This window comes from Geotrypetes seraphini, chromosome 18, assembly GCF_902459505.1.
Source record: "Geotrypetes seraphini chromosome 18, aGeoSer1.1, whole genome shotgun sequence".
NCBI lineage: Eukaryota > Metazoa > Chordata > Amphibia > Gymnophiona > Dermophiidae > Geotrypetes > Geotrypetes seraphini.
In genome coordinates, this window is record NC_047101.1 from 36,378,093 (window position 1) to 36,392,320 (window position 14,228).

Sequence of the window (14,228 nt, forward strand, 5' to 3'; positions counted from 1 at the left end):
TACTTGTGATCTGGATTGGCCTCTATTGCAAAAGGAATACTGGGCTTAATAGACATTTGGTCTGTTTCAGTATGGCAATGTTCTTATGTCACTGTTTTCTAAGATATGTTTTGTATATGCTTAGAGTCCATGCATGCACACATTTATACCAATTTTGGAGCAGTTGGAAAGTCTGTGTTGACATTTTCAAACTATTGAGGCTGGATCTAGGAGCCCATGTTATAAATGCACATTGGAATTTATGTTGTCTTATGTTTGAAATAAGTGGAAAGCATATATATATATATATATATATATATATATATATATATATAAGACATCTGGGCCACAGGTGACAGTGCCCGAAGATCGGCCTCCTCTTCTTGCTGGGCCTTGAGCATCTGCGCATGCTCAAGGCCTGCGAGTTCACGCTCTCTCCGAGATTCTCGGAGATCTTGGAGAGAACGTGAACTCGCAAGCCTTGAGCATGTGCAGATGCTCAAGGCCCAGCAAGAAGAGAAAGCCGATCTTCGGGCACCGGCGCCATCGCACAGGACATGCCGGTGTCGGTGTCCAGGTCCAGATGATAGTAAGAAGCGGTGGGGGGGGGGGGGGGGTGCCAGATCGCGGGGGGAGGGTGCCGGATCATGGGGGGGGGGGGGGGGGGGGCAATGCCGGTTCTCGTGGGGAGGGGGGATAGAGCAGCGCCGCTGGCCTCGGGGGGGTGGGAACGTATCAAAGCAAGTTTCCATTATTTCCTATGGGGAAACTCGCTTTGATAAACGAGCATGCTCCTGGAACGGATTATGCTCGTAATCACAAGGTACCACTATATCCATATGTATATGTATATGTATATATATATATATATATATATATATATATATATATATATATATATATATATATATATATATATATATATATAGTGTGTGTATATATATACACACACACACACATCACTTGGGGCCTCTTCTATTAAACTGCGCTAGCAGTTTTTTGAGCCGCGCTGAATGGCCCGCTCTGCTCCTGACGCTTCTAGAGTTCCTATGAGCTATTCAGCATGGCTCTCTGTGCTAAAAACTGCTAGCGCAGTTTAATAGAAGAGGGGGTTGGTTACGTTATAACACTGAAGAGGAAATAACCTGCATATAAGAAATAGAAATATAAAGACATTAAACACATAAGTCATATGCGATGATTGGAGAGGGAGCGCCACGACGGAGCTTGTCTCCATAGAGCTTCATGTCTCTGAGCATATGTGAAAAAGTAAAATGTTTTTGTATTGATAAACCATTTTGAATCTTATTTATAGACTATATGGGAAAGATTTACATATATTTTGTGGTCTTTACAAAATAGGCTTAAAATAAGCATTTTTTTCAACTTGAGGATGTAGAGAGAAGGGGAAAGGGGAATGGGACTTATATACCACCTTTTTGTGGTCACACATTCAAAGTGGTTTACATAGATAAGAACATAAGAAGTTGCCTCTGCTGAGGCAGACCAGAGGTCCATCTCGCCCAGCGGTCCGCTCCCGCGGTGGCCCATCAGGCCCATTGCCTGAGCAGTGGTCCCTGACTATTTCTATAACCTACCTCTACTCCTATCCCTATAACCCATGTCTATTCTTATCTGTACCCCTCAATCCCTTTGTCCTCTAGGAACCTATCCAAACCTTCTTTGAAGCCCTGTAACGTGCTCCTGCCTATCACAGCCTCCGGGAGCGCGTTCCATGTATCCACCACCCTCTGGGTGAAAAAGAACTTCAGATATATTATATTATTAGGGGGTATATAAGTAAGATGCATTATGACTTTCAAGAGAGAAAAGTGAAACTGGCAATGTACTGAGAGCCTTAACGGGGAGATTCAGTAAATGTTGTCTAAAAAGATAGATATCTATACTATAGGCACTTATCTTTTGTCAATCAAACTTGGACGCCTATTATAGAATCACACCTAACTTAAGTTAGGCACTTGTAATGTAGGCCAGAGTTTTAAAGGCCTACATTATAGGCACCTAAGTCCTTTAGAGCAGTGGTTCCCAACCCTGTCCTAGAGGACCAGCAGGCCAATCAGGTTTTCAGGCTAGCCCTAATGAATTTGCATGAGAGAGATTTGCATATAATGGAAGTGACAGGCATGCAAATCTGCTCCATGCATATTCATTAGGGCTATCCTGAAAACCCGATTGGGTTTCTGGTCCTCCAGGACAGGGTTGGGAACCACTGCTTTAGAGAATCGCACCTAGTGACACCTAAGTCCTCCGCTCCTAAACACGCCTACTTTGGAGTTAGACGCCTATGTTTTGCAGAATTGCACCTAAGAAGATAGGAGCCTATCACCCAATTAATTTTTATTGTCTTCAATTATGAGCTTCTTAAGGCTCATAATTGAAGTCAAAGTACTAATTAAGTAGGGTGCCTATCTTTAGGTGCCTTTTACAGACTTTCCTTCTAAGGGGCTCATAATCAAAACTTAAACACATCAAAAAATCTGCCCCAAGTCGGCACTTGCATGACCTAAAAGGTCGTCCAAGTGCCGATAATCAAATCAACTTTCTGGATTGATGCCTCTGAATGCCGCTGTGACCAGAGCTGAAAGGGGCGTATCTGGAGGAGTGGTTAGGGCAGTATGTAGGCGGGATGGGGGCCAATATAGACTTAGTCATCCTGCAGGGATAATCAAATGTTTTATTAGACATCCTGGACGAAACAAATGTTGTGAGTTAAGACGATATAAAAAATAGGTATAAGTGCCAAAAAGGTATCCAAAGTGACCAGATAACCTCTTCAGAGACAAAGTAAAGACCCCCATACACTCCCCCAGTGTTCACTGACCCCCTCACACCCTAACAAAGATCAAAATAAAAAAGTACATACCTGTCTCCAGAACATCAGCACCTGGTATAAGAAAGCCTAGTAGAGCTGCACACAATAGCCTGGGGGGTGGGCTAGTGAACCATAGAGAGGAGGACCCCTAGGCCCAAAAGCCACTCTAACCACTACATTTATGGTGGAACATGTGACCCCATCAAACCCCCCAAAACCCTACTCTACTGCCATATAGGTGCCACCTGCAGCCATAAGAGCTATTGGGATTATAGACAGGTGGGTATAATGGTTTTGGGGAGTGTTTTCTTTTGGGGGGGGCTCACCATAATCTATAAGGGAGTTTTGGCGAGATGTTTATCTAGCACCCTTTTTGTGAAATTCACAGCAGTACTCTGTAAGGTGCCCCACTGCTCTGTTGCCATGTCTGGGTGGTCTGTCCATTATAAGATTAGCCCCTCCCAAGTCCAAATGGTCCAAATGGCATTTGGGACTTTGACAAAATTTTGGTTGAAAATGTGGTATATAGATAGACGTCCTGGCGGTATGGACGAACAATAGCCTGGAAGTTAAGATAGACGATTAAAAAAAAAAAAAAAAAATTCTAAACGTATTGTTCAAAAATGGGCATTTTCCCACTGGCGACTTTTGACATCTAGCACCATACGCCCAAATCGGATGTATGTTTTCATTATACCCCTCTAAGTGTTCAGAAGGAATGAAAATGTCCAGTTCTTACCTATAAACCATTTCTACATCTTTATGCAGTGTCATGCTTGCCTGCATCAAAGTCAAGAAAACTGAATTGAATTCATTATCTTTTCATTTGAAACCATCAAATGTCTCTGTAAGTTCCGTGATATCTGAAGTTACTGAATAACAGAGGCAGTGATAATGTTTTAGTGTGAAATTGTCCTTGGAACATACAGAACCTTCAATTCAGCTCTCATTTGGAAAAGGCTCTTGGTTTTTTATCAGTAGTTATAATTTCTTCTTTCCTAATATTGCAATATTTATTTATTTTATTTATTTATTTATATTTTTATCCCGTCCTCCCAATAGCTCAGAACGGTTTACAAATGAACATACACAGTGCGGAGTAACTAGACATATAAGTAGTACAACAGGTTAAGTGGTTGGATTTATAGTTTTTAGAGAGAATTGAATACAGGGAGATTAAGCAGAGAGAGAGAAGGGGGAAATACCGTAGTTTAATTTACGGAAAGTTATAAGCATATAGATGCAAATTTTTAGTGGATAGAGTAAGAGAGGGTCATACTGGAATTTCGGGAAGGAGATAGGAGAGTGGAGGGTGGGGCTTTAGGGGGGGAGAGACAGAGGAGATCTTTAATTGAAGAGGAGGGTCTTTACCGATTTACGGAATGCTAATAATGAGTTCTGTTGTCTAAGTTGGGGGGGAAGTTGGTTCCAGAGGTGTGGAATAGAGAATGACACGGTGAAAAAATTGGTCCCCGTCACCGCCCCGTCCCCGTCTCACCATCCCCGTCACCGCCCCGTCCCCGTCTCACCATCCCCGTCACCGCCCCGTCCCCGTCTCACCATCCTCTTCACCGCCCCGTCACCGCCACTGCCACCCCATTCACCGCCCCGTCACCGCCACTGCAATCCCATTCACTTTTCTTTATTTACGTATAAAGGAAACATTCTTTAAAACTTTAAAACTTAGTTAAATATTAGTTAATAACTATACAAAAACAAAACACGCAGAGAAAAAATTAATTAATATAAATTCCCTGACTTCCCTGCACTGTCCCCCCTTGAAGGTCTGTCCCCATCCTGAAAGCCTGATGCCCCCCCCCCCCGACGTCCGATACATCCCTCCCCCCGAAGGACCGCCGACTCCCCAACAATATCGGGCCAGGAGGGAGCCCAAATCCTCCTGGCCACGGCGATCCCCTAACCCCACCCCGCACTACATTACGGGCAGGAGGGATCCCAGGCCCTCCTGCCCTCGACGCAAACCCCCCTCCCCCCAACGACCGCCCCCCCCAGCCGACCCGCGACCCCCCCTGGCGACCCCCACGACCCCCCCACCCCCCTTCCCCGTACCTTTGGTAGTTGGCCGGACAGACGGGAGCCAAAACCGCCTGTCCGGCAGGCAGCCAACGAAGGAATGAGGCCGGATTGGCCCATCCATCCTAAAGCTCCGCCTACTGGTGGGGCCTAAGGCGCGTGGGCCAATCAGAATAGGCCCTGGAGCCTTAGGTCCCACCTGGGGGCGCGGCCTGAGGCACATGGTCGGGTTGGGCCCATGTGCCTCAGGCCGCGCCCCCAGGTGGGACCTAAGGCTCCAGGGCCTATTCTGATTGGCCCACGCGCCTTAGGCCCCACCAGTAGGCGGAGCTTTAGGATGGATGGGCCAATCCGGCCTCATTCCTTCGTTGGCTGCCTGCCGGACAGGCGGGTTTGGCTCCCGTCTGTCCGGCCAACTACCAAAGGTACGGGGAAGGGGGGTGGGGGGGTCGTGGGGGTCGCCAGGGGGATCGCGGGTCGGCTGGGGGGGCGGTCGGAGGTTCTTGGGGGGGCGGTCGTTGGGGGGGAAGGGGGTTTGCGTCGAGGGCAGGAGGGCCTGGGATCCCTCCTGCCCGTAATGTAGTGCGGGGTGGGGTTAGGGGGTCGCCGTGGCCAGGAGGGTTTGGGCTCCCTTCTGGCCCGATATTGTCGGGAAGTCGGCGGTCCTTCGGGGTGGGGGTGCGAGTGGTCCTGCCGGGGGGGGGATGTATCGGACGTCGGGGAGTCGGCCGGGCAAGAGGGCTTGGGCTCCCTCTTGCTCCGATCGCGGGTGCGGGTGGGAGCGCGTGCGAGCGGTCGTTCGGGGTGGGGGTGCGAGCGGTCCTGCTGGGGGGGTGAATCGGGCGTCGGGCGGTAAATAGCGGTTCCTAGAAGGGGGTACATTGGCCCGCGGGGACAAACCTGTTCACCGTTTCCGCGGTCGGTGAATGGCCTTGTCCCCGTCACCGCAGCGACTGCTAGTTTTCTTCCCCGTTTTCGGCGGTGACCCGCGGCTTAAATGCGGTGGCCGCGGGTAAACCGTCACCGTGTCATTCTCTAGTGTGGAATGAAGTGGCTGTAGGATCGTTTGTGGGCAGTTTCTGTGAGCAGGGATCTTCCGGGGGGGGACGCATAGGCGTGTCTCTGACTTTGAGCGGAGGGTGCGAGTGGGGTTGTAGATGGGAAGTTTGGATTTTATGTAGGAGGGGGTGGTGGAGTAGATTCTCTTGTGGGCAATTGTTAGGGCTTTGAAAGTACAGCGTTGGCTAATTGGGAGCCAGTGTTCAGCATGGAGTGCCGGGGAGATGGAATTGCGGTAGTTGAGGTTGTGTAGGAGGCGGATGGCTGCATTTTGGACCCGTTGGAGGCGTCTGATATTATTTTTGGTTAGTCCGTTAAATAGCGAGTTACAATAATCCATTCTGGAGAGGACATATGCGTATAGGAGTTGGGCGAGGTCTGGTTTGGAGATGTAGGGTTTGATCCTTTTCAGTTGGCGAAGGTAGTAGAAGGAAGGCATGCTAGTAATACTGTATGCACAATTTTTAAACTGTCCATATTGCTGAGAAGTTAGTAGGTGTACTTTACCCTCGGTCTTTGCACCAATTTTCAAAGTGAAAAAACTGCTCACAATCCCACTTTTTCTAATATAAGGTATATGCAGTAGTTTTGAAAGCAGAAGACTATCCCTAGTATAGCAGTCATTGCTCTAATCCTACCATGGCAACACCTCCACGGAATACAGATAAAGTAATTTATGTTTAAAACGTTTTTATATACCCTTCTCATAAAAAACAGCATTGAAGTGGTTGTAGAACCATTTGCATATCAGCATATGGGATGGGTAATTCCTTTTTTTAATTATGTACCTCTGGAAGAGGAGCACAGGGTTTTTATTTATTGAGCTATAGCAGCTTCCAGGCAAAAATAAAAACCCAGAGAGCTATTTAGCATATCGCATTAAGGACATCCACTCTGCCTAAGTTCCGGAAGAACGTCCAAAGAGTGCCTAAGTTCTGTCCATAGAACTCAGATCTATTTGAAGCCCAAACTAAGCTCAAAAGTAGACCTGTTTTTTTATTTGCCTAAAATATAGGCATGATATGGATGCCCTAGGTCGCTCAGTATTATGTAAATGAATCAAAGAATGCCCAAATTGAGTCATTGACCTAACCATGCCCACTCCACACCCACACCTATTGAGTTAGGCGCAAGTTTTAAATATAGGTGTCCATGAAATTGTGGCTGCATCTACAAAGTGGCATCTACGTCCTTTGGATGCCAAAGTACCAATTATCGCTTGTAAAGACCTTTAATTGGCTCATTAACTATTTAGATTGGACACCTAAAGCACACCTAACTTTAGATGTGACTTAGAATCAGGGCCAAAATGTCCAGACACCAAGGTTGAAAAAAGTGTTTTATTTTGAATGTATTAACTGGAATATGTTATCTTTGGGTTATGTGCACGATAAATATTTTTATTGCAGTCAGTGGCATAGCCATGTAGCTGATTTGTGGGGAGGGGCTGGAGCCCAAAACGGGTGGATGGGCACCAAATTTTTTCCCTGCTTGAATGTAAAATATAAATTCTTGAGCTGGTGGAAATCCCCAAGCCCTGGCAACTGAAGAGCTCTTCCTCCAGTCTGGCAACCAGAAGTCTCCAAACTTTTTGTTGCTAGTGGCAGTATCCTCAAGCTGCCAATTTTTTTCATGCATACATGAGAGTCTAGTGGAAGGGGGGGGAGGGAAGGCAGTGGTTCTAAAATACTGCTGCCAGTTCTGGTCACTGAACCTGAGGAGGGGAAGGATGTGGTCATTAGCTGATAAGACTTGGGGATCTCTATACTATTGCCTCCTGAGGTCTCTGATCTCTGTATTTCCTCTGAATATCTACTTATTGTATTTCGCTGAATGTCCAGCACTCTTGATTGTAAACCGCCTAGAAGTCGCAAGATTGTGGCGATATAGAAGAATAAAGTTATTATTATTATTATTAAGGTTATTGCTAATTATTGACCAGTATTAATATTATCTGTTATTCTAAAGCAATTAAGAAAGTTCAATTGTTTCAATTATATGAATTTTTTTTTTAAAGGGCTGATGTATTATATCAGGGGTGTCCAACCTCGACCCTCACCAGGTTGGGTTTTCAGGATTTCCCCAATGAATATGCATAAGATCTATTTGCATAGAACGGAAGAAGTGTGTGCAAATAGATCTCATGCAAATTCTTTGGGGAAATCCTGAAAACCCAACTGGATTGCGTTCCTCCAGGAACGATGTTGGAGAACCCTGTATTAGATCCTTGGACATTTCCGCAGCCTTTGACACTATCAGTCATGTTATTTTATTGAAACAACTGTAGTCATTTCAGATATCTGACGAGGTCCTCGACTGGATCATTTTTGGTAGAGAGAACACATGACACACCTCTGACAAACTTTCCAATCCCCAAATGTTCAATACTGGGGGTCATCATGGTCTGAAATATTGTTTAAAATCTGACATTTAAAATCATTTACCACCCTCCACTTTTATCAAACTGCACTAGAAATTTTTAGTGCGTGCTAGTGAGGAAAGCACTCCGAATTCTATGAGCGTCGGAGCATTTACCACACTGGCTCGCGCTAAAAACCTCTAGCGCAGCTTGATAAAAGGGCCCCAGAATTTATGTGGATGACATCCAGTTTTTCTTCACTTTTGATTGTTCTTTCGGATTAGCATCTAAGTTACTACGTCATTATGTGGTAATTTTAGAAGAGCTATTTTCAGTCTTGAGATGTGCATAAAGCTCCCATTTTACAAAGCTGAGTTATGAAAGTCTCATAGAAGCATGACGGCAGATAAAGGCCAAATGGCCCTTTCAGTCTGCTCATCCGCAGTAACCATTATCTTTCTCTCTCTGAGAGATCCCACGTGCCTATCCCTCGCTTTCTTAAATTCAAACACAGTCTCTGTCTCCACCACCTCTTCCAGAAGACTGTTCCACGCATCTACCACCCTTTCCTTTAAAAAAGGAATTACCTTTAAAAAAGTATTTCCTCAGATTACTCCGGAGCCTATCACCTCTTAACTTCATCCTATGCCCTCTCATTGCAGAGTTTCCTTTCAAATTAAAGAGACTCGACTCATGCACATTTATATTACGTAAGTATTTAAATGTCTCTATCATATAATAATAATAATAATAATAACTTTATTCTTTTATACCACCGTCACCAGCAGTTCTATGCAGTTTCCATAAAAGAGAACTGAACATTCAGTGAAGAGTATAACAGTGTAAAATACATGATTACTTCCTCGAAGGGAAGTTTACATTATGATGATTAAAAATGATCATTTAAAACACAGCAAAAAAGTACACACTGCTGTATCAGGATGTTCTAATATATGTAATCAATTTATCAAAACAATTAATCTTTACTAGTTCCTAGTACATAGTTCTATAGTGAAATACATAATTAAGATTTTAAGACCTTCAGGTTTAAGTAATAAATTTATCGAAAAGATTAGTATTCACTATTTTCCGAAAGGAACAGTATGATGAGGCTTCATGGATACATTTACCTAACCCTCTCCGGCCTTATAGAAACATACCCAAATGCATGCAAATAACAAGGGGGAATGGGCGGGGCATGTTTTGAGTGTGACAAGGGCACGGCATGATCAGAGATGTTTACTCCCTATTTCAGAAGCAGACTAAGGGCTCCTTTTACTAAGATTCAAGTTTATTATAAATTTGATTGATCGCTTATTCAAAATTCTAAGCGATGAACATATAAGCTGCGCTAGTGGTTTTAGCACACACTGGCGTTGGTTTTTATGCATAGTGCAGGGGGGCAGTGCGCGCTAAAAATGCTAGCACACCTTAGTAAAAGGAGCCCTAAATATCTATGTCCTAAAAGACTGACATCAGGAGTTAGGCAGTCCTAAATTCGCCTGGTTAGCTCTGCAGTTTCCAGCACTGAATATTGCCCAGCTTCCGCAGAACTTCTCCGTCCCCTCTCCTGACCCACAAGGGCTCAAGCTCACCCTCCCTCCCTCTCCCTGACAAGAATGCACTTATGTGAAATAAGCTTTTATAGAAAACCCAGAAACACAGGCCCCCTTTTATGAAGCTGCGTTAAGCTTTTTTTTTATCACCAGCCACGGCGGTATTAGCTCCGAGGCTCTACTTCTCACCTTTAAAGTTAAGCAAAATACTGTAACTCTCCAGGATACAAAGATCCTTATATTCCTATTAGAACACTACGTTCCAGTCAACAAAATCTTCAAGACAAATGTATGATACTATGCGTAAGACTATATTCTCCGTAACAGCTTCCACACTCTGGAATGTTCTTCCATCCTATTTGCAACACGAAACATCATTAACTAAATTTAAGTCCAGTCTCAAAACGTATTTATTTAGTGATGCTTATGACCTGGCACATTAAGACATTCTAAAATTTAAATCTTTCAATTTGATTGTAGATCATGGATTTATTTATAAATCTTCCTTACTCCTTATCCTCGTGTAATTTCCCTTTACCCTCTTTCCTATCAAGATAATGTAGTTGTTTCTCCGTTCCTCTTATTATTTTCCTCTATGTGTCCTCATGTATATATTGTATAATTTTCTCTTTTATGTAATCTTTTCAAAACTGAAATAAACTTGGAAACCTATGCGTGTTGGAGCTTTTACCGCCATGGTCAGTGATAAAATAGCCTATTGTGGCTTCATAAAAGGGGAAGACAGACAGGTGCAGATATGTGTGCATGCATTACTTGGACCCGTTTTCAAGGAACTCAACTCCCTAATTGAATCTTTTTTTGTATGTGTAGTTTTACAAAATCTAATACCGATAAGTATATTTGACGTCAAATGTGCAGCTTTTTTAAGTGGCTTTTAAGGTCAGAGTTAGAAAATGATACGGGGCCAAATTTGTCCCCGTCCTGTCCCCGTGAATTTTGTTGATGTCCCTAATCCTGACCCATTCCTGTAAGCTCTGCCTTAACCACACAAGCCTCGAAGTGTTTGAGGCTTGTGCGGATGAGGATGGAGCTTGCAGGAACGGGACGGGGAGACTGAGTTCCCACAGGAACAGGGAAAAATGTATTCCTGCATCATTCTCTAAGCTATAGCATTTCAGTTTCAGTGGCTTATTAAAAGTATTAAAATCAAATCAAATGCCAACTTTAAATACAATCTTAATCCAAAAACGTCCGAACTAATCTAACATGTGTGTTGCCCTTCATTAACAGTAATGTATATACACGGTCTTAATGATCCTCAAGCTTCTTTCATAGTGCCTGGCTTTATGCTCCTAATCGTCATTGGATCATCGGGTTTTGTTAATTTTACTTTTTTATTTTTATATATCTCTTAAATAAATATGTACTAAAAGTCCTTTGAGGTGGCGCTTCATGCGGGGGTGGATTCACCAACATGTTTCACCCGTGAGATTCTATGGTGAGACGCTATGGTCGGTTTGAATGGTTAAAATCGGGCAGGGAGGGGTAGCCTTGAAAAAACCCTTAGAATCTCACGGGTGAAACATGTTGGTGAATCCACCCCCGCATGAAGCGCCACCTCACAGGACTTTTAGTACATATTTATTTAAGAGATGTATAAAAATAAAAAAGTAAAATTAACAAAACCCGATGATCCGATGACAATTGGGAGCATAAAGCCAGGCACTATGAAAGAAGCTTGAGTGCCTGGTGGCCTGCTGAGGATCAGTAAGACAGGGTGACGGGACTAAATCGCGCGAGACAACGGTGCGCAGACAACTGAGCGCAAGGTTGACGGCGCGCCGAAGAAAAGCACTATTTTAAAGGGCTCCGACGGGGTGTGTGGGGAGGGAACCCCCCCCCACTTTACTTAACAGACATTGCGCTGGTGTTGTGGGAGATTTGGGGGGTTGTAACCCCCCACATTATACTTAAAACTGAACTTTTTCCCTAAAAAACAGGCAAAAAGTTCGGTTTCAAGTATAATGAGGAGGGTTACAACCGCCCAAACCGCCAGCGCGATATCTGTTAAGTAAAATAGGGGGGTTCCCCACTAACACCCCCCGTCGGAACCCTTTAAAATAGTGCTTTTCTTCGGCGCGCCATCAACCTTGCGCTCAGTTGTCGGCGCTCAGTTGTCGGCGAGCCGTTGTCTCGCGCGATTTTGTCTATGAACCGTAAGTCCGTGTATATACATTACTGTTAATGAAGGGCAACACAAATGTTAGATTAGTTCTGACGTTTTTGGATTGAAGTTATATGATAGCTCTTCATTCAAGTTTGTGGTAATAGCGCCATAGGCTAACTTTAAATACAATGTCACGTGCACAACAGTTTTGTTCTGATTTAACCATCATTTGATGCACAATACTGAGGATATTACTAAGAGTATTTATTTATTTTAAGAATTTCTATATCGTTTTATATCAAAACGGTTTACACCAAAACAAAAAAACAAGCAACTAAGGATGTAACAATCAATACCAGGATATATCGCCATGCACCCTGAAAGAGCACATTATTGACGAGAGGAAAGACCTCCGAGACCTTTTAAAACTACTGCACTACTGTAGAGTGATAAAAAAAGTAGGTCATGTCTCGACCATAGGTCAGAAACTCTCGTGCTGCCACCAAACCTTGAAAGTTGATTCAAACAATATAAATAAGCAATGCAGTCTTAATTTGAATAAATAACACTTAACTTTGGTGAAAACGCCACAACAAATGCCAGTTAAGTGCTATTTATTCAAATTAAGACTGCATTTCTTATTTATATCGTTTGAATCAACTTTCAAGGTTTGGTGGCAGCACGAGTTTTTGGCCTATGATCGAGACATGACCTACTACTTTTATCACTCTACAGTAGTGCAGTAGTTTTAAAAGGTCTCGGAGGTCTTTTCTCTCGTCAATAACATGCTCTTTAAGGGTCTATCCAACAACATGACCACAAGTTCTAAATATGGCACCTAAAAATTGGCACCGATCAGAACGGCAGCACAATTCTATAAAAGGTTCTCGCTATAAATCACATGTGGAAAGGCATTTTCAACAGTGAGTCTAAGACTGACTTTGGATGTATCCCGCAAGATGTCCAAATTCAAGACTGACACAGGGACAAATTTTTTTCCCGTCCCCGTGAGTTCTGTCCCTGTCCCATTCCTGTAAGCTCTGCCTTAACCGCACAAGCCTCGAACACTTATGATTTTAAAGTGTTTGAGGCTTGTGCAAATGAAAACAGAGCTTGCAGGAATGGGGCAGGGACAGTTTATACTTTGATATATATCCTGATCTAAATTACTTGTAAACCAAGTCGTGCTCCTTCAGGAGATGACCTGGTATATAAACCGAAGATTAGATTAGATTAGAAAAAGAACTCACGGGGACGGGATGGGGAAATTGAGTTCCCGTGAGGACAGGGAAAAATTTGTCCACGTGTCAGTTTCTACTCGGAATAACACAGAATTGCCCCCTCACATAGGGCTTCTTTTACTAAACTGGGTAAGTGCTTCTTATCATGGGCCAGTGAGGTAAATACTGCGATGCTCATTCATTTCCTATGAGCGTTGGAGCATATACCTCGCCAGCCCACGGTAAGATGTTTTTCCGCAGTTTAGTAAATCCCAGTGCTAATCCTCAGAACTCCAAGTTCGCTTACACTTATGCATGATTTGCAGATGTAAAGGCTAAAGGAAAATTCCCCTAGCACTTTTCTGCTAAAAATGGGAAGTACACATATTTTAAAAGTTCATTCACATCTGCATCCTTGGATTTGTACAGCTTTTCTAACATCACGATTACATAAACATAACATAACATAAAACTCACTTGTATACCGCAAACACCATTAAGTTCTATGCGGTTCACAAAGACTAGTAATACAAATGAGTAAACATCCAGTATCTAACTTCCAAAAGATTCCCGAAAAAGATACATTTTTAAGGCACGTCAAAGTTGTTGATACGAATATGTGAGTTCAATCCCGAGTCCAGGGCTGCCCAAGTCCGGTCCTCGAGACCCACTGGCAGGCCAGGTCCCCCATACATCCACAACGAACATGCATGAGAGAGATTTGCCTGCATTGCCTTCTTGGTATGCAAATCTCTCTCATGCATGTTCACCGTAGACATCCAGAAAACCCGGCCCGCCAGTAGATCTCAAGGGCAGGACCTGGGCAGCCCTGGCCTAGTCCATAAGGCTGCCTGAAAGGTAGCAGTCGTTCCTGAAATTTCTTATATTTACATCCCTTTGCAGAAGGGAATGAAAATAATGAGTGAGATTTTCTAGAATATTTAGAATTTGTAATGATAAAAGATTCCATAAGATACTCAGGAATTACACATGTATGGTTATTTACTTGTGTAAACGAGCTTTTTACATGTGCAAATGCTATCTAACATTTCAGTATATT

General features: G+C 43.6%; 1 protein-coding gene across 3 annotated transcripts in view; it reads right to left on the reverse strand.

Moving 5' to 3' along the window:
* The window catches only part of LOC117351500 (gamma-aminobutyric acid receptor subunit alpha-1), a 180,385-nt gene that overhangs the window by 100,424 nt on the left and 65,733 nt on the right, over nt 1-14,228 (reverse strand). The window lies entirely within an intron of this gene.